This window comes from Tamandua tetradactyla, chromosome 25 (genome assembly GCF_023851605.1).
Source record: "Tamandua tetradactyla isolate mTamTet1 chromosome 25, mTamTet1.pri, whole genome shotgun sequence".
NCBI lineage: Eukaryota > Metazoa > Chordata > Mammalia > Pilosa > Myrmecophagidae > Tamandua > Tamandua tetradactyla.
The window spans coordinates 32,777,116-32,796,959 of record NC_135351.1 but is presented as its reverse complement, the minus strand read 5'-3'; the positions used below and the strand labels follow the sequence as shown (position 1 = coordinate 32,796,959).

The following is a 19,844-nucleotide window of genomic DNA, read 5'->3' as shown; positions in this document are numbered from 1 at the left end:
GGAGGCATCAACTTCTGTAGCATCAGTTCCAGAGATGAACAGTAGTTCTGATGCAACCTGTACTGCCACCTCCAGAGGTGGAGTCATTGATGACTTCTGATCTGGAGCCATCCACTTCACCAGGAGAAGCACCATCTTCAGAACTGGAGGCAGCTCCGTTGCCACCTCTAGAAGGGATTTCCTTGCCCACTACGGAGCTGGAGCCAGTTACTTCACCACAAGTAACATCAGTTCCACAGCAGGAGGTAGCTCCCATGTCACCTCTACTGTCACCTTCATAATCAGTGCCAAGACCATCTCTGGAACTAGAGCCTCCTACCTCAGCAGCTGTTGCACCAGCAGCAGAGCAAGAGACAATATTAGTACCATCTCCAGTGCCACCTGTAGAGCTGAAATCAGTGCCAGCTTTTGCTTCACCACAGAAGACTTTTTGCTGCTCATCTGAAAGCCTAAAGCATGGGCTGAGGGAGGTGAACTCTCCCGTCTTTGGGTCCCCTCCCAGGTTGGTAGCAGAACAGTTGACACGGATGGGTGTGGTGAGTAGCTGTACTGGGCAAGGTAGAGATGGGTGACCTTTTTTTGGCAAGTGGGATCAGCAACGTGACATTCAGTAACTTGAAGTCGAATGATTCGGCTGCAAATCCCAGTTCACCTGCTACCAATATTTGTAACCTGAGTAAATTTCTAATTCCTAAGGCCTCACATTCCCAGTTATGTCTTGGATGTAGAACCAATATGGAATGTGCATCTGAACAATATCAGAGGGAGCCAAGCAGGTGTCGGAAAGGGCAAACACTACTGCCTCAGCATGTGGGGTGGGAGTCCCCACCCTGTGCTTGTCCATGGTGATGCAGGACTTGAGAAAAATGCAGCTTTCTCCTCCCTGCCTGCACTGGCTGCTGGGCCTTGCAAGTGCTGGGCACCTTCAGGCACAGAGAATCCAACGCCAAGAGCCAGGAGAAACTCATACCACAAACACTACCTGCACAGCTGTGGCTTGGAACACTGGGGCTTGACCCGAGGATGGTGGACTCTGTGTTGGGGTGGGGCATGGCTGGGTAACACAGCTGTCCTCCCCAGGATCTGTTCACTAAGGTGCTGGCGTATGATTGTCTGCAGGCCATCTGGTCCCAGAGCACCAAGAAGGGTGAGGAGCACCAAGAAGGGTGAGGAGCACCAAGAAGGGTGAGGAGCACCTTGCACCCTCCATCTCTGCTTCAATCGCCCCATTCAACCATGTGGTCAATTGTGTCATCACCATCTAGCCCGGGGACCAGAACATGAAGGCTCTGGACAGGGTGTGGGTGGTAGAGAACTGGATTGAGTTGGTCAGGGTCCACGGCAAGAGATCTTAACCCCCACCCTCCCAGGTCCTGTATCTCGCTCTTCACTTTGATCAGCTCTCAGGATTGGAGTCTGTGCTCCAGGACCCTCCACAGATCCCAGGTCCACCCTGCCTGGTGGCTGGTCCATATCTTGCCTGTCCCAGAAGTGGTGCACTCACTTCCTACCTCGGCTCATGCTTAGCTTGAGCTAAAGTCTTCCTCCTGAATCGTATCAGAGGCTGAGCACAAGGTGCCCTCGGGGTCTCCCTGGGGGTCTGCCTCATCCAGGAGGGGAGATGCCAGCTCAGCCCACCCTTCTCAGCTCATTCCTTTCTCCTTCTGCAAAAGTGCCAAATCCTGAAGAACTTTTCATCTCTCCATGTCATATTCTCTGCTGTTCAGAGCAATTTGATTCAGAGGCTGAAGCAAAAGATGGGGGTGAAGTTTCCAGTTGGGCTGGCTTCTCTCCACAGGAGCCCCAGTGGGAACCAGGGACCTTGCCAAGGGCTGGGCATTGCCCTTCAGTGGCCTGGTCCCTGCTGGAAGGCGGCACATCCTGCTGCTGTGTCACTGGGGCTGGGGCTCTGTGTCCCCATGTGATCTGATGGCAGCAGTCCTTCCTGGGGACAGGGTGGCCGGACCTGTCAGGTTCAGAACCAAGTCACAGGGGAGCTTCCTCAAGGTTTCTTACAAGGCACTGCAACTAACTGTCCAATTGAAGTGAAAACTAAGAAAAGCAGCCTGCTCAGTAGACGTGGCAGGAGGATAGCATCTGGCCATGGAGGGTTTATAATCACTGGATTTCAAAACCACTCACCCAGGCCGTCAGGGTCCCTTGAGTCTAAAATCAAACAGCTATGCACTGATCACCATTCCCAAGTTTTCTGTTATTTCTCCTCCCCGAGGGGATAGCTCCAGTCAATTTGAAAATATGAAGAAAACCTCCCTGGATAGGTACCTGCCAATCCAGGTAAGAGGAGCAGGTGGTGCCACCAGGGTGGGGCTCTTGGATTCACAGTGAATGCTGCTTTGATAAATTCAGTCTGGACTTTTCTGGATTAAGATGAAGAGGGATTTGTCGGGGTGGGCACAGCTCAGGAGCAGTTGGGGGGCAGGAGGCCCTGGCCACCGGGTGTGGTGGACGCAGCTGACCCATTTCAGGAGCAGATGCTGAATGGGAAGACCTAGCAGCTCTCCATCACAGCAGCAGGATTCTCTTCCTGGGGCCTCTATGGCAGCAATATTTGTGCCAGCTTGTCATGAGAAGTATTTGGAAGATTTGTGACATTGTGGCGGTTCATTCTGGACTCTGTTTGGAAACCTCCACCTGAAAGAGGAAACAAAATATCAATGCCCAGTGCAGTGGGGAGCCTGTGTCGACCTGGTTGCTCTGAGCTGACCCATCAGGAGGCCCCCTCCTGGGTGGACTCACAGTTGTTGGCAGTTGGAACGTCCCAACAGGATTCTTGGGGAGGGGAGGCCTTTGGCTTGGCACTGGCTGCAATAGGGGGGACAGAAATTCCGGTTGGCCAGGGCAGGCAGGAGCTGCTCAACCAGGTCTCCAGAGCCACCTCTTCCCTGTCCAACTGCGGGACCAGCCACACACTTGAGAACTGAACAGTGAACAGCGCCTGGGCAGCAGTGCTGGATGGTGAGGTGGCTTCAGCTTGGACCGAGCCCCGTAGAGCCAGAGACTCCTCCAACTTGCAGCAGTACCCTTTGGGGCCCCTGTTTCCTCATTTGAAATAAAGAGAGGCCCACACTGTGGTACCTTCCTCACCATGCGGAAGGGGATGAAGGGAGCACAGGAACATGGGCGAGCTTTCCTGTTGGCCGAGGGTGGAGAAGGTCCTGGAGAGGGCAGCCCATACTAGAATGTCACACTGACACCTCTTGGGTGCAGATCTTGCCTGCACTTTGCAGATGCGCCAAGGGGCTCAGGGAAGGTGGGTTCCTTACTAGTGTTCCCACAGGCTTGTTGCAGCTGGAATTCGTGTCCCCAGTCAGTGCTCACGACTGGCAGTAGCAGTGTTACTTGCAGCTGTTGCGGGCGGTCTCCCCTGTCACTTCCCCTGTCCTGTGAGCAGGAGCCCATGGCCCTGTCGTCCAGCAACATGCTCCAGGCCCCAAATCTCCCCGATGTTCCCCAGCCTCGGAGCACCAGTGACTTCACGATCCAGGGGGGGTAAGTGCGGCTGCCACGGGGCTCAGGGTCCCTTGGGCTGAGGGTGGGTTCTGGGTGTCCGCAGTTTAGTGTTGGGGTCCCCCATGCTGTCCTGACCAGTGCTTGGACAGTGTCGAGTCCCCCATCGTCCAGGGCCCAGGTGTATCTGGATGGAAATAGGAGAGGCAGAGGGATCTCTCAGTGTCCGGAGTCCAGCGGGCAGTGGGAGTGTGTGTTGTGGACGTGTCCCTGGTGCCGGCCCCAGGCCAGCCGCCTCTCCATGCAGCCACAGGAACCCAGCACTGAGCCCAGCTGCACTGCCGCCCAGTCCAGTGTCCAGCTCCAGGGAAGCCCCGACCTCAGCAGAGAGGATGCAGCTGCCTCAGTGGCTGGAAACATGGCCCATGTGGAAATGAGCCTGGGCCTCGTCATTGCATGCCCTGACAGCCAGGAGAGGCATGTGCCTACCCACCCTTGTCACTGAAGGGGTACCCCTGGCCCCATTTCAAATGCCTGCATTCCCTCTCCACTCCCACAGAAAGTCAGGATTCCTGGCCAGGAAGCAGAGCTTCTAGAAGGCCCCTGACACCTGCCTTTGGCTAGAGGTGTCCAGCAGGCTCTGGGGTTGAACCTGACCTCGCTGTCCCCCACAGATTGGGGAGTCAACCTCCCTCCCCTTCCTGCTTGGCGTCATCCGGTGTCACCTCAGCCTCCAGGCAGACTGCCGCCTCCTTCGCCCCCCCCCACTAGGGCTCCTGTGAGCACCCACAGACCCTCTAGCTCACTGTCACCCCACAACCACAAGGTGGGCAACTGCTGCATCATACGTGCCAGCCTGGACGGGGACAACAGACCCATGTATGACAGCATCCTGGTGAGCCAGGTGGTGGCTCTCCCTGGGGCCCTCACTGGTCAGACAGCTGGGGGGGTATCCCCTTCACCAGCACAGGCCTGCCACGTAGTAGGCTGTGGGCGCCCGGCTCCTCTTCTCCCTGACATCCAGGCTGACACGTCTGTCCCCGGAGTTCCTCATTTTGTTGTCCTGGAGGGGCCTGTCCAGGAGGACAGATTCCAGGGGCCAAAGAGATGCCAGAGGTGTGGGGGGAGGGGCTGGCAGACACTGACCACCTCTGTCCCCAGCACCCTCCTGTGTGGTGGCCTCTGTCACTGGGGCCCTTGATGCCTGTAGGAGCTGAGCAGGCTGAGGACCCAGAAGGAAGGGGCTCCGCTCTAGGGGAGGAGCTGTAAGGCAGACGAGCAGTTCTTGTAGGAGGTGGGAAGGAGTGATTTGAAAGACCCCCTCATTCCATGGAGGTCTCCCAGATGACCAGAAGAGGGCAGTGCAGCCCCTGTGCACCCAGGCACGACTGCAGAGCCTGGGAGCCCTGTGCTCCCTGCTGAGACAGCTCCAGAGGGGCGCTGGCCACTGCCCTCGCGAGAGCCAGTCCTAAGGCCCACACCCTGATGGTCTGTCTCTCGCCACACCCCAGCTGACCTGCTATGATAGGGCTCCAGCCATGATCCACAAGGCCAGGACGCATAACCTGGAGGACGAACCAGAGGGCAAAGTGCTGCTGCAAATGATTTTAGAGGATCAAAATAAATTGGAGGGCAGCACTGAGAGGGGTGGCCTCCACACCCCACACCCAGCCCCCAGGACTGAGGCTGTTTGCCTCAGAAAACCTGCCAGAAGGCTGATGGTCAGCATCTTGCACTGACCCCAACCTGTTTGCAGAAGCCCTCGGTTCCGGCAATGACTGCCCACTGCTGATTCCGTCTTCCAGTCCTGTGTCTCCTGTGGGCGATAGGGTCCTAGGGCAAAGCTGGCATCAGTGAGATCCAAGAGCAAGGCCTCTCCACTTGGTTCAGTGGGCACCAAGCCTAGCCCACACGCCCCTCTAGAGGGCTCCCTCTAGCCAGGATGGGATAAGCTGTGTACCACAGAGGAACATGATGGCTGTGGACACCAATATCAAATATTAAAATCCATGTGTTTATGATACAAAATTGCCTGATCCTTTGGAGGCTCCAGGGAGCCAATTCAGTATTCACTACAGTCACTCGGAGCCAGGCAGCCTAGGGTCTGGGTCAAAGGACCAGTTACTCAGGCCCCTTGAGCCTTTTTCTCATCCCGGATGGGAAGGGAAACCACTCCATGTGAGAGCACAGGACCTGTCCCTGCACTGTAAAGGGAACTTTATTTTCTGTTTGGTGAGTTGATCACACCTTCTCAGCCATTAGCCCAAGGAAACAGTTCTGACTCCTGGTCCTTGTTTTCTAAATCCTCTGTTATCTTCCAGCACTGTATGGTGAGGTGGGCAGAGTAGGTGGGAGCCTGACTTTCACAAAAGGACGATGGAGGCCTGGAGAGGATGAGGACCTAGAGCTGGAGCCACACAATCGAGGCAGGAGCAGGGAGCCCGGCCCAGCATTGTTTTCCTGCAGGCTCTAGGCCAGAGCAGATGAGCAAAATAGGATCAGAAAGGACGTCAGTGCTTGCTCAAGGGACCCCAGAGCGTGGAGACCTTCCTGGCCCCTGCTCAGGAGGCCTTGGCTTGGCCTGCCCTACCCTGGGCTTCAGTTGCCTTGTCCTGAGGAGTGCGGGATTCAGGGGAGATGTCTGCCTTCGAGAAGGCTTCTTCCAGCCTGGGGATCCCCATCAGTGCAGCCATCTATGCTGGGGAATGGGGTGTGCAGATGGAAGCACACTGACAACTCTATGCTAGGAATACTAGGGATGGAGTCAGAGTCACTTGGTAACAAGTTTCATTGGCTTCAGTGGTTCTTTTGTCTTGCCTTTGGGTAGGTGTCATTCAGAGCAGTCTTTGGTGGTCGCGGACCTGGACTGGGGGATCCACGTATCTGACACAGGCCGGCCCTCATGGGGACACCTAGGTGTAAGTTGGTCTGGGGCACTCTGTGAGCACAGCTGACTGCACTTCTGTCCCTCCCCAGCAGTGCTGAAGAGCCCTGACAAGGCCAGTGTCTTCTATTGTGGATTCTTTGATCTCCTGTCATTTTCTTCTTATCAAGCAGAACTTCCCCATGAAGATCTAGGTCAGGATGGGAGCCCTCTCAAGCCTTCTGTGGAAGAAGGAGAAAGGACTCAAAGTTCTCAAACTCCAGTTTCTAACTGGGCCTGATGCTGCCAGTTGCAGGGTCACCTGACCTGGGTCCTGCTGACTGCCCACTTCTTAGGGGAGACAGATCCACTTTGAAGAGTGGGAGATGGCGAGTGGCAATGTCACTCACGGTGGGAGGGGAGGGAAGTCAGCTACCAACTTTGGCAGAACCCTCCCTGGCACCATACCCCTTCCTCCTGGACAGGAGAGTGTCCCAGGGGAAAGTGAGGAGAAGGAGTAGGGATCAAAGTTCTATTTGCTGGAGGAGATGCTGTTTGAACCCAGCTCTGAGAACGGTTAGGTGAGTGGGCAGGACTGGAGGTGGGGAGAGGCAGTGGCAGGAGCTCAGGCCCAGACACTGCTCTCAAGATTGCCCAGCATCCCCTTCCAGCCATCCTCAGCATTGTCTCCATGCCAGGAACACAAAATCATGGCACAGAACAACCTGTTCCCATCAACCTGCAGAAATCTCAGCATTGTGCCAGAGGAGCAATTTGAAGCTTGGTCCAGGTCCTAGGAGGGGCTCAGCAAGGTGGGAAGGTAAGGCCACAGGAATTGGGTGATAGCAGGAGAGCTACCCTCTCCCTGGTGGCTGTGGCCAGAGAGCCCATGCTATGCCTTCTTATTTAGCATCAGACTTGTCTGGGGACACTGGGGCATCTGGACTCCAACTACTGGATTGACACTGGAAGGAGACCTGGAATGAGGCTCCCCGGGTCCCTTGTCATGCAGCAACCCCTTTTCTTGGGAGCTGGATTCTCTCCTTCCATCAGCCAACAACACCTTCAAGACCTGGAAGAACAAGGTCAGGATAAAATGCAAGTGGGGATCCTGGCCTGCAGTCGGAAGGAATTGGTTGCTTGGGGGCCCAGTGAAGCCCAGTGTTCCACATAGTCTCTGGAAGTTTGACATCCTGTGCTGGGCTTTTCACTCCACTCCTGTCCAGCCTGTGACAAGTGCAAGTTGCCTCATCTCTGGGTCTCAGGGGAAATGGGGTGATGTTGAATGATCTCTCAGACAGCTGGAGCATGATCTTTAGCTGGGTGTCCCATAAACAAACTGTAGTTGTAGCTCAAGGAGGCTTAGCTATATTCTGGGAGAGCACCCCCTCTCCCCAGTGAAAGACTTCCACCCATCCGCCAGGCCCCTAACTCATCATCAAGTACCCGGACCAGCTGTCACACCCCTGATGTGCTCAGGTGCAGCTTGTCAGGGACATAGCCAACAAGCTCAGCATTCACAGGACTGACTCCTCCAGCTCCATTGGGGAAGAGATCAACGTGAGCCTTGTCCCAGAGTGCCCTGAGGCCAGGAAAAGGTGACTTTGTCCCTTCTCCATGACAGCTCTTCGTTGATCCATCCATTCCTGGGACTACCATTTACTGTATGCTACTGCAATCACCAGTAGGCCCTTCTAGAAGCTTCTATAAACCCCATGGACCTGGACACGAGGTCTTTGGCTTCTGCTGCTCTAGCTGTCCCCCACAGTTCAGGGAGTTGCCCTCCCTGTAATCCCTGAGGACTTGAGGGCTCAGCTCAGCTTCTAGTTGCACCTCTTCCCCCTGGGGCTCTCTCTACCTTGTCCATTGCGCTTTAGTCCACCCACAGGTGCTCCTTCTCATGGGACTGCAGCCACAACTCCTTACTGCCCCTGTCCAGAGAGCAGGGGGCAACGGCAGCCTGTTTATTATCCTGGATGTGACTAAGCAGCACCAGGTAGAAGAGCATCCTGAGAGCCAGGTGGGTGAGGCTTCCCCTTGCTGTCCTATTCAGTCCTCTCTGGTTAATTACCCCTCCTGGACAATTACATTTACAGGTATCCAGGTTCGGGCCTCCAGCCAGAATGCTACCCCTTTTCCCCCAGGATGAAGCAGGTGGCCGCCATAGCACCCACTATACAAAGGAGAACTAGGAAAACCTCCTCATATCTGGCTGATGCACGGGGGTCCATGACTGGCTGGAGGTGACCAGGTGCCCGCTAAGTTCCCTCCAGCTCTGGGGCATGAAGGCTCTCAAGAGACAACCTGGGTTGTGTCCCCGGCTCACCTCCAATCTGCAGTGGCCCCAAGTCCTTTTTCCAGTATTCACAGCCATGAGTGGCCTGGAACAGACACCGTCTCCGGCCTACTCTGCGGACCCCATCCAGCTTGATGCGTATTTTATCCTCCAGCGGAGTATACCACAGCGCTGCCCACCCTCAAAGCCCCCTTGCTGCATAGGTCCTCCTTGTCACCCACCCACCTTCTAAGGCTGAGGTCAGAGGCCACTTTTATGGGCCCTGGGGCAAGGCACAGCATTTGGAGTCAGATGACCTCAATGCAAACCACAAATGGTCTTTGAATAACCCTGTTCATTCAAGCCAATATGGTCACTGCTAGAGCCAGTTTCCTCAAATTAAAGCGGGGTCTTGGACACAACCACATGAGAGTTTTGGGGTGTTGGAACAGGGAACGTGAAGTCATCTGAAGAGTGTGGGCTTTTGGAGATCTGCCTGGCCTTAGGAGCATTCAGCACAGAAGGAGGCCTCTGATGACCAGAAGGAATAACAGAAGCAGTGAGAGCAGAGTGCCAAAGTCCCACCTTCCAGGCTGGGACCTTGGTGCTGATGCTGCCTGCTCATACATTAAGTGGGGGAAGCCACTGTGTACACTAATGGCAGTCACTGTCCCCAACACTCACTTAGCTTGGCAGTTGAACCCTCCTCTCTTGTTCCCTCCAGCTCACTCATTTACCAGTGAGAGCCCCTGGACCCAGTAGACCTTGGTTTCTGGGATCTTGTCAGGAAGGAGGAGGGATGGGTCGAAGAGAAAGAGCTTCCTGGTCTTTCGTCTGCCCAGACTCAAGGGAGGCTACTGGCTTCTAGGTTACTCTGACCTGATCATCTGCCTATCTAGGCTCTCTTGGGGGGGGGGGGGGCATCTGGTAACCTTGGCAGCAGGGGTGGGGTCAAAATAAAAATAATTTGTTGTTCCCACGTCTCCAAGCTCTCCATTTTCAATAGAGCTGGCCTTGCCTGGCTAAACTGGGGTGACTGCAAGCCCTAAGTGACATTGTGAGCACACAGCAGGGATGGTGGGATTCAGGGGATCCTGCCTGATGGTTCCCATAAGCAGAGCCATTCGGGTATTGGAAGTCCCACAGAGAACCACACGCATGCGCATCCCAGAGCCTGCCCCTCACGCCTGCAGGTTGCCCTGATGGGCACTTCCAGGGGGATGTGGGCACGGGCCTTGGAGGAGCCTAAGGCAAGACTTGGTCCTGGCAGAGGCTGAAGTGGAGACAGGGGCAGGCCTGAGTAGGTCCAAGGATCTCCCTGTTCACTGTGTCCAGAACACCTGCACCCAGTCTGAATCTAACAGTGAATCAGGGCCCCCAGCGGTCTGGTATGGGGCAGACTCTGGGAGCCAAGCTGCTTTGGGGAGGAGGTGATGAGGGACCTTGGGTCCAGTGTGGGCAGAGCTCAGGCCTAGAACCCAGCAGGTGCTCATGGCCTTGCACTGTGCACATCCATGGCAGTCAGTGCCTGAGAGTCCTAGGCCCCTCTCGGGGCCCTGAGAGTAGCGACCCAGGCTAAGGACATTGGTGGGTTCCAGGTGATGCCATGCTCAGGCCCTCTTTTCCCATCAGGGGTGGTTAGGAGTGCCATATGCTGCCGGCCCATATCCTAACACAAAATATGATGGTATGTTCTAGGTGATGCCCCACTCAGGCCCTCTTCCCCCATCAGAGGTGGTTAGGAATGCCATATGCCACTGGCCCACATCTATCACAATTACAAACAGCTTTATATATGCAAATTTGGCAACTTAGAAGAAATGGATCTGCCTCTTGAAAAATAAAAATAACAAAATGCCAAAACTCAAGAAAAAGAAATAGATAATCTCAGTAGTCCTATATCTATTGAAGAAAGTGAATGTATGGTTTTTTAACCTTCAAAAAAAGAAAGCTCTGGGCCTATATGTTTTTACTGGTGAATTCTACCAAATATTTAAAGGGGAAATAATACCAATTCTACAACAACTTTTCCAGAAAATAGAAGAGACAACACATCTGTGCCAATTTGAATCTCTTTTGGACCCCAGAAGAGCCACGTCCTTTAATCCTCATTCAATATTGCTAGGTAGGAGCTTTTTGATTGTTCGCATGGAGATATGACCCATCCAATTGTGGGTGGTAACTTTTGATTAGATGGGTTCTGAGAGATGTGTCTCCACATATTCAAGGTGGGGTTGCTTACTGGAGCCCTTTAAGAGGGAACCATTTTGGAAAAAGCTACACAGCCTATGCAGCCAGAGACCTTTGGAGATAAAGAAGAAAAATGTCCCTGGGAGAGCTTCATGAAGCAAGAAGCCTGGAGAGAAAGTTAGCAGATGTTGCAATGTTCGCCATGTGCCTTTCCAATTGAGAGAGAAACCTTGAACATCATCGGCCTTTCTGAAGCAAGATATCTTTCCCTGGATGCCTTAGATTGGACATTTCTATAGCCTTGCTTTAATTTGGACATTTACATGGCTTTAGAACTGTAAACGTGCAACTTCATAAGTTTCCTTTTTAAAAAGCCATTCCATTTCTGGTATATCACATTCCTGCAGCTTGCAAACTAAAACAATATCCCTACTCATTTTATGAGGTTGCATTATCCTAATGCTGAAACCAAACAAAAACATTACAAGGAAAAAAATGCATTCTCTTAGCCTCTAGGAGTATAAGTATAAGAATTCTCAACAAAATATTAGCAAATCATATCCAATGAAAGATATAAAAAGGATAATAAATCACCAGGTGGGATTCATCTGAATATTTGGTTCAATATTTGAAAATCAATTAATGTCATTCGCAATATTAACAGACTAAATAAGTAATGCCAACAGATGGGGAAAAAAGCATTTGACAAGAACTCAAGGGCAATTAAATGTAGAAGCGACAGGGGGGAACGGTTTGGGGCCCTCATGAGCACAACTGACTGCCCCTCTGCTCCTTCGCCCCCAGGGCTGGAGATTCCCAAGAATGCAAATGTCTTTTATGGCATGGACACATCTGGGAATTGTGGTTTCCTCTTGACTGAGCAGACTTCCCCAAAGGAGACCAAGGTGAAGAAGACAGCCGTCTCAGCACGTCTTCAGAGGAAGGAGAAGGGGATCAAGTTCTGAAGGAGCAGCTTATAACTGGCCCTGAGGCTCGCTGGCATCAGGGTCACCCTTTCTGGGTCAAGCTTGTCGGGTGGTTACGCTGTCTCCAACCCAGGGGGGCAATTCCCTCCCTCCCAGCCTGCCAAGGCCCCCTCACCCTGACTCCAGGTCAGCTCTGAACCTCTCCTCCTGCTTGGCATGACTCTGCCCTTTGACAGGCTGCCCTGGCGTCCCATGGGCCACTCGCTGCCCTATGGGGCACTGCCCTCACCTCATGCCCAGGCGACCCACCCATGACCTTCCCAGAATCCTGGCCTCTCCTTATCCCCCTGTAGTGTTTCCCAGGCTGTAGCAAACATTTTACCACGAGGACCTACCAGGAGTGAAGCTTTTGTATGTATTCTCACCCCAGCCACTCATCCCTGGGGGACAGGGAAGCCCTCTTCTCTCAGCCAAGGCTTCCAGGGAGGGAAGGAAGAACCAGCAGGGTGCCTCAGATATCAAATTTCAAGCTCTGCAAGATCCACAGCTTCCTGGGTTTGGAAAACCACTGGAGAGAGGGCTAGTGGGATAGCATATTTGACGAGATGGGTGGATTTTTGAATTTTTGTATTAAAGACAAAAAGAATGTACCTATGGGAGAGGGGAAATATTAATTTGCTGTAAATAGCAGATGCTAGATTTGAATATTATAGTAAATCCTGTTTTCTTCCAGCTTGGGAGCTGAGGATTGGTTCTTTCATGTACTGTGTTGATTTGAAAGGGATCCCAGCTCTCACTTGGTCATTCAAGTAAGAAGTTGAAGTCATGCAGGGTTGTCAGTTCATTACATGTGGGAGAAGTGAGAATGGCCAGTGAACCTTCCGTGACTTCCTGAAGGAAACACACAGGCCCCCTTTCCCCAGAGAAGGTGCATTTCAGTGTCAGTCAAGTCTGACCATCGGAATGTCCTCAAAGGACATTCCAGAGGACATAGAAACCACTTCAGAAATTTGAATTTGAGTAGCTTTCAAATTAATATTTGCAAGGACCTCAATTCCTACCAGGGTAGGTCCTAGGAATTCAACTTCATGACCCTTGAGAAAAAGACAAACCTACATAGATGTTAAAGAGATCCTGGCTGTCATGGGTTTGGGATTAGGCAGGATGAGTAGGAGGGACACCGGGCACTTTTAGGAGACTGAAAGTGGCCCGCAGGCCACTGTACTGCTGAACACATGACGTCATGCTTCTGTGAAACCACAGAATTCTGCAGGCACAGAGTGAACCTAAGGTACACTAAGTATTTCAGTTACTGAAAATAATTCCACCCAGGTTTGCTAATAGCAAGAAGTTTATGAACGGACAGACTGCGATTGGGTAAGCATATATGGGAAGTCGGTACTTTCTCTGCAATTCTTTTTTTGTGAACTTATAAGTACAGTACGAAGAAAATTATTATTTAAAACATACCCAGAATTCTTGGAAGAGGGTGGAATAGGATAGGTGGAGTTTATCCCTGCTCCAAGGAACAACTAGAGAAGAGACGGGAAGGCTACTAGAAAGGAATGGCAAAACCAGGGTGTAAGTGACCTGGGAAGGTCTTCTACACCACACAGAGAAGCCCTGGTTTCAAAAGCTGAAGAACTGAAACACAGAAAACCTGAGACCATTCAGCGGATGCAAACAGCCTAACACGCCCCTTTCCCAACAGAAGCCCAGAGCCCTCAAGAGTGCATGGATGGGGAGACAGACTAGGAAGTAATGTTCCTTGCGTGTGCTACCCTCACGTGTGCCTCTCTTACCCCAGACCTGCTACTTCCCCCACACCTCGCACGCTGGAGCCCAGTCACCCACCCCCACGGTGCTCCAAGCGCCCTCACCAACATCCCTCCATGCATCCCTGCCCTCTACCCAGCCCCATGCCTGTGCCCAAGCCTATCCCAGCCCGCCTGTCCCACCCCGAACCACCTCTCCTGCACACATTCTCACCCTACCCTCCCAAGACAAATGCGCTGGCGCCCAGCCCCTCATCCCCCACCTCTCCCTCCCTTCCCCCTGTACCCATGCATCCAGGTTGCAGGTACTCACTTTCACACCCACACCACACCCTTCCCCAGGCCATACGGTTGCTCAACTCTGCCACACCACCCCTGAGCTCTATGCACCTGTCGATCAGTTTACAGCCGTCCCAGATAGGCACACAAGCACCACCGCCACACCCTCCCGCTCTGGGCAAGATCTGACCAGATGAGCCTGGCCCTGGCACTGTGGATCAACACGAGACTTCCTTCCCTCACAGCATGGTCACACCTGGGTTCAATATTTTGGGAATTAGGTCATTGGGCACTTGTTCTATCTCCAGAGTGGAGCCCAAAGCCTAGGTCCGCAGGTTTCGGGGCCTTCTTTTACCCCAAGTGGCTCTCATCAGGCCTGTTGGAGGTGGTCTCTCACGTCAGGAGGGACATAGTGGCTCTCAGGTCATCGCTGGTCTTGGGATGTCACCCCCATCCCTTTCAGTGCATGGAGACCCTGCACCCTCATTGCTGTGGATATCCTTCAGTCACCTGGGACAGGACAGAAGTGTTGGGATAGAAAATCCCAGGGTGGGTCTCTCAACATGTGCAAGTAAATGGTCTTAATAAAGATGGGGTCTTGGTAGGAAAACTGCACATAGTGAGAGCCTATAGAGATGAATATGACTATGAAGAGCATCCATTAAACCTTATACCCTCCCCCCACTGGGGTCCTTGAACTGTGTGCTCCCTGGGTCCCCTCAAGTTGTAACCAAATTCTATATGTGTCAATGCACACTTCCTGTAGGGTGTGCATAGAATTTTCCAGCTTCTCCTGCAGAATGAAACTTGCTCCTCCATCTCTGCCACCAACCTCATGATGGCCCAAAACTTCCCCTTTTTCAATGCAATGTTATTGAGATTTGTTCCCACACTACACAATCCATCTGAATTAGACAATCAATGGTCACAATATCATCACATAGTTTTATATTCATCACCATGACCACCAGATCATCACCAGAATATTTTTATTACTTTTGTAGGAGAAATGTTAACAATTAAAATTTAAAAACAGAAAAAGCTCTTACCCCTGTTATTTAGTTTGTTATTCTTTTGAAAGTATTGCCTTAGTTTATTATTCTTTTGAAAGAATATTAAGATATTACTCTTAGTAGTCTGCAGATTTTAATAAACACATTTTCGCCATATACCATTCTATTATTAACTCCTGGTAATAGTGTCATTCAGTTGTTCTATTTAATGAAATAACTTTTTTATATTTGTATAGTTAAATCACAATCTTTTTCCACCACTGGATTCACCGTATTAAGCATTCTGAGGTTTTAACCTCCAGCTTTCCTTTTGGTGACATACATAACTCAAAACTTCACCTTTCCACATATTCACTCACAACTCAGCACTGTCAATCATACTCACAATAATGTACTACCACCACCCCTGTGCATTTCCAAATGTTTAAGTTCAACCTAGTTTAAAATTCTGCTTAATGAGGTACATTAAGCAATGGTACCCCATTCTCGAGCTTCATTCTATTTCCCAGCATCCTAGATCCTAAATCTTAGGTGTATAAGTTTACATATTAAACTTAGCTCCTATTTGTGAAATCATATTTGTCCTTTTGTGCCTGGTTTATTTTACTTAACATAATGTTCTCAAAGTTTATCCATGTTTTCACATGCTTCAGTTCTTCTTACTGCTGAATTAAGTTCTCTTCATGTATATACCACATTTAAAAAGTGTTTTACTTATATACTATATATTCACATACTATGTTATCATCCAAAGTATACAATCAATGGTTTACCCTATCATCATATTATGAGCACCACATTTTGTTTATCCATCCTTCAGGTGATGGACACTTGTTTCACACGCCAGGGCCTCTGTCTACCTCCAGCCTTCCTGAGAATCACTGGGGGAGGGGTGATGTGTTGTGGAAACTGGGTGCAGTGAGCAGGAGGACACGCTTGAGGAGGACGACATGCCATGAGTCCTGAGTGGCCTTATTCAGGTCCTTTCTGTTGAGAGGCTTTAGTTAAGGGGATCCAAGGATGTGACTTCACTTCCTTAGAGATGGAGCACAATAGAGCTTGGAACCCTGGTAGCCAATCAGCCATATCCTACAGAGAGCACTCTACTTTGCTCACATTGCCAGAGGTACCTGAGAGATAAACATGTTCTCCTGGTGTGTTCATAGATCTTGAGGATCTGGCCTCAGGAAACATAGAAGTGAGATCTTTTTCTATAGATTTAGATGTTGGCTCAATGCTCCACCATGAAGCTGCTGTCCACTGGCCAGGAGGTACCCAAAGGTAAGTCAAGGTAGCCCAATGTCAGACAGTTGGAAATGTTAGTATTGTCATATTGCTTGGGCAGCCCCATATCCCTGTGCCTTTCACTGTGCAGGAGGTATGTGGAACGGTTCTGTCCAGGGAAGGGTTGGGAAAACTATAGGCCCTCCATGTTCACAAGCCATGGGTTGCTGGTGAAAGGCAAGTAGAAATGGTGAGGCAACCATCATTCAACATGTTAATCCTGGGCCCGAAAGTTGTCATCTCTTTCCGAGGATGGAGGTGGAGGTTCGTGCAGACACCTGTCTGTGCCTGACCTGGGTCACAGAATTAGCATGGGGTACTTCCCCTGTGGGATGGCTAGGAAGCCTCCTGATGTCTCCTGTGTGGCTGCTGGGCACTGTGTTTGCAGAGTTCCACGTAGAAAGTCAGTGAGGAGCTGCTCAAGGGAGTCCCCTATGCAGTATCTGTGCACACGCTGGACCTGCTCCATGCCAGAGCTGTGTGCAGGTGAGAACACCTGCAGCAGATTCTCCATCCCAGGTGGAGATGAGGTAGTCAGTAGGCCCATATCCCTGAGTCTTTCATCTGATTTGCCCCAAGTCTCAGCCCCTTTCTGGGCCTCCACCCCTCACCTACCCTATCAATCCACGCAGCCCTGTTCTTAACCTGGCAGAAAGTCATTTTTCACCATTTTCAGTAGCATCTGAACACTTTCACTTCAAGGTAATCCCTAAGATACCTTGCTGCATTTGTATTATCATTGCTAGAACCCAACCATCCCTGGAGCATTTGGCTATAGTCCTACTACACCTTCTCCATGCTTTACGGCTCTTCATGCTCCCGAGGGCGGTTTTGAAAAGGAAAGGGGGTCACTCTATGACATCAGAGTCTGTGGAAGTTGCACATTCACATAGCACAACCCCTTGAACTTTCAGGCCAGGAACTGTGCCATATCCCAGAAGGGAGGCTACCTAGAGCAGTGGTTCAGCCTCTCTCGGCTATCAGGCCCTGTCGAGATTCCTTTGGGGGCCATTTCAGCAGTGCTGCAGGGACCATTTTCTGTGATTCCTACTGGATTCTCCATTCCCACTTCTCAGGAGAGAATCCCCAGAATAGGATGGCCGGGTCATACAGATGCAGAAGAAATTTAAGAGCTTGAGCTACCAAACGACCAAAAGGGAGCAGCAATTGAGTGGCCACCAATAGTTCCTGAGTGTGGCTGCTTCCCCTGTATCCATCTGGTCCAATTGTGAACATTCTCTTGCATTTTGGCCACTCTGGTGTCAGTAGGACAAATGGAATCATGTGGGTGATTTGATTTGGGACTGCCCTATGAGAGCTGGCACCCAATCCAGTTGCGGAAGGCTTATTTTGTTTGCTCTTGTCTGAGGATTCTGTTCAGGGCCTCAGCATGAGGAGACCTTTCTCCTATCTGGATACCCCTGGGATCTCTATGACTGTAGGTTCTCAGATATCCCTTTAAGGCAAAAGATATTCAAGTAGAGTATTGGTATAATATCAACGGTGTTCTCATAATCTCAGTGCTCTCCATGCACTGCCTCCAAAGTGAGGAAGAAATGAGATGTGCGAAGACCCTTTCCCTCCCTGTCTGGAGCAGACCCCACCTCCCCAGGTATGGAGGGAAGATCCTGAGCCCGACTGGGAATATTTCTGTCTTCTGATGAGGGATCTTGAGTAGCCCCTTGAGGATTCCTAACCTCATGAATGGGGTGGGTTGTGAGAACTCCAGGCAGTGATGCAGGGAAAAGCACTTTCCAGACAGTGATAAAGGGAAGTTCTGCAACTGCTCCCAGAATGACAGTGAAGGTCTCGTGATTGTTCACTATTCCCTCACATATATCCTCCTCTGGATGCTGTGCTTTGTTCTGTTAGATGCAGTACTACTCACATCATGGAAGGCCTGGGAAAGGCAGGTCTGCACCCTCCGCCCACCTGCCGTCTGGGTTCTGAGTACAGACTCTGCCCATCTGCTCCTGCTCTGCCCCATCCTAGTGTGGAAACTTGTCATCACTGAAGAGGATATGGTTGACCCAGAGTCCACAGACAAAGAGGGCACTTCGGGGAAGCTCATGCAGCTCCTGGGGTTGGCTCTCCAAAAGGGTGACCAAGTCTACAAAAACAATCTCCTTGTAAATTACCGGACATTCCTTTCCATCCAACAGGTCCTGGACCTGATGTCCAAAGGTGAGCACCTGCCCCTCCTCCCTCCTAGGGTGACTCTGCCACCCACAAGCTGTATATCTGGGGAAGGTCACTGTTGCTTCTAGCCTCAGTTTCCTTCTCTGGAATGTGGGCTGGTAGCAGGACCAACCTCCTGGGTCATTACCAGGACCCCATGGGCTGAGCCATAGAAAGTGCTTCTCCCTGCTGGGCTCTGTGGAAAGGTGGTACTTGGGAGGTTTTGTCAATATTTAGTAATTCTCCATGTGAGAAGCTCTGCCTGAAAGTGACCTTTAGAAATCTGTAATCCCATTCAGAGGAAGTTTGAGACCCCATCTCTGTGCACCCCATCCTTGATATGCCTAAACTGGGAATACAGGGCTCTGGTAGAAGAGCCCAGTTATCTGGGAAGATTCACCTCAGGGCTCATTCATTTATCAAACATATATGAAGAGTCTATGAAATGCAGGCAACTTTTTAAGGCCCTTAGCTTAGGTTTGGTTTTCTAAAGCTGCCAGAATGCAATATACCACAAGTGGAATGGCTTTTAAAAAGGGAATTAAGTTGTAAGTTTAAATATCTATGGCTTTAAAATGTCCAATTTAAGGCACCAACAAGAGGTTACCTCCACTCAAGAAAGGCTGATGGTGTCTGAAACACCTCTGTCAGTTGGGAAGAAACCTGGCTGGCATCTGCTGGGATCTTTGGCTTCTGGACCCCTGTCAGCTGGGAGGGCACATGACACCATCTCCTAGCTTTATCTCTTGGCTTCTTGCTTCATCTGGCTTCCCCGAGGTGGGGAGAGGGAGAATTTTCCTTCTTCGTCTCCAAAGGGCTCTGGCTGCATGGGACCTACAGCTTTTTCCAAAATGGCTCCCTCTTAAAGGACTCCAGTGAGCAACCCCACCCTGAATAGTTAGAAACGCATCTCCCTGGAAACCACCTAATCAAAAGGTACCACCCACAAGTGGGTGAGTCATCTCCATGGAAACAACTTAATCAAAAGATCCCACCCAGCAAAACTGAATCAGGTTTAAAGATCATGGCTTTCCTGGGGTACACAACCATTTTAAACCAGCAAAACCTACTTCACTGAACAAAGCTGAAAACGTCCCTGTGCTCCTGGGTTTCCCTTATAGTAGGGAGTCAGAGAGCAGCACTGGACATCAACAACAGCAGGTGCACCCAGGAGGTAACATGTGAAATCCTCATGTCCCCTCTAGCTACCGAGTGAACTACACTTTTAGTGCTGAGGATGGAGGAAGCCAGAAGTGCTTGAAAAAGTGAATGAGCTCCAGGTGAGGAAAGAGGGACTCATTCTTCCCAGCCCAGGATGGGGAGGGGACCAGGGACAGGAGCAACTGGGCAGAGAACTCTGGTCCCTTTCATGATTCCCACAGGAGGGCAGAGGCCAGAGCTCCAGACCCTGCAGGACAGGATCACAGAGGCTTACAGAAGGGCTCCTGGGTTACAGGCTGTGTAGGGCACCCTGGGGCTCTAGAACCCCCCCCAGCTCCCTCAGACTCTCCTTGCCTCTCCACACCCCACCCCACCCCACCCCACCAGCCACAGCTCACAGTTCACGACTCTGCCTTAGAGCCTGGCTGCTGG

General features: G+C 51.4%; 2 long non-coding RNA genes across 2 annotated transcripts; both read left to right on the top strand.

Moving 5' to 3' along the window:
• Positions 1–2,031: 2,031 nt before the first annotated feature.
• Positions 2,032–4,358, top strand: LOC143669313 (uncharacterized). The gene is made up of 3 exons (XR_013168857.1): positions 2,032–2,976; positions 3,413–3,510; positions 4,143–4,358. It is a non-coding gene; the product is annotated as an uncharacterized LOC143669313 (long non-coding RNA).
• An 11,507-nt stretch (positions 4,359–15,865) lies between these two features.
• LOC143669312 (uncharacterized) lies at positions 15,866–19,531 on the top strand. The gene is made up of 3 exons (XR_013168856.1): positions 15,866–16,070; positions 17,946–18,257; positions 19,457–19,531. It is a non-coding gene; the product is annotated as an uncharacterized LOC143669312 (long non-coding RNA).
• Positions 19,532–19,844: the final 313 nt, after the last annotated feature.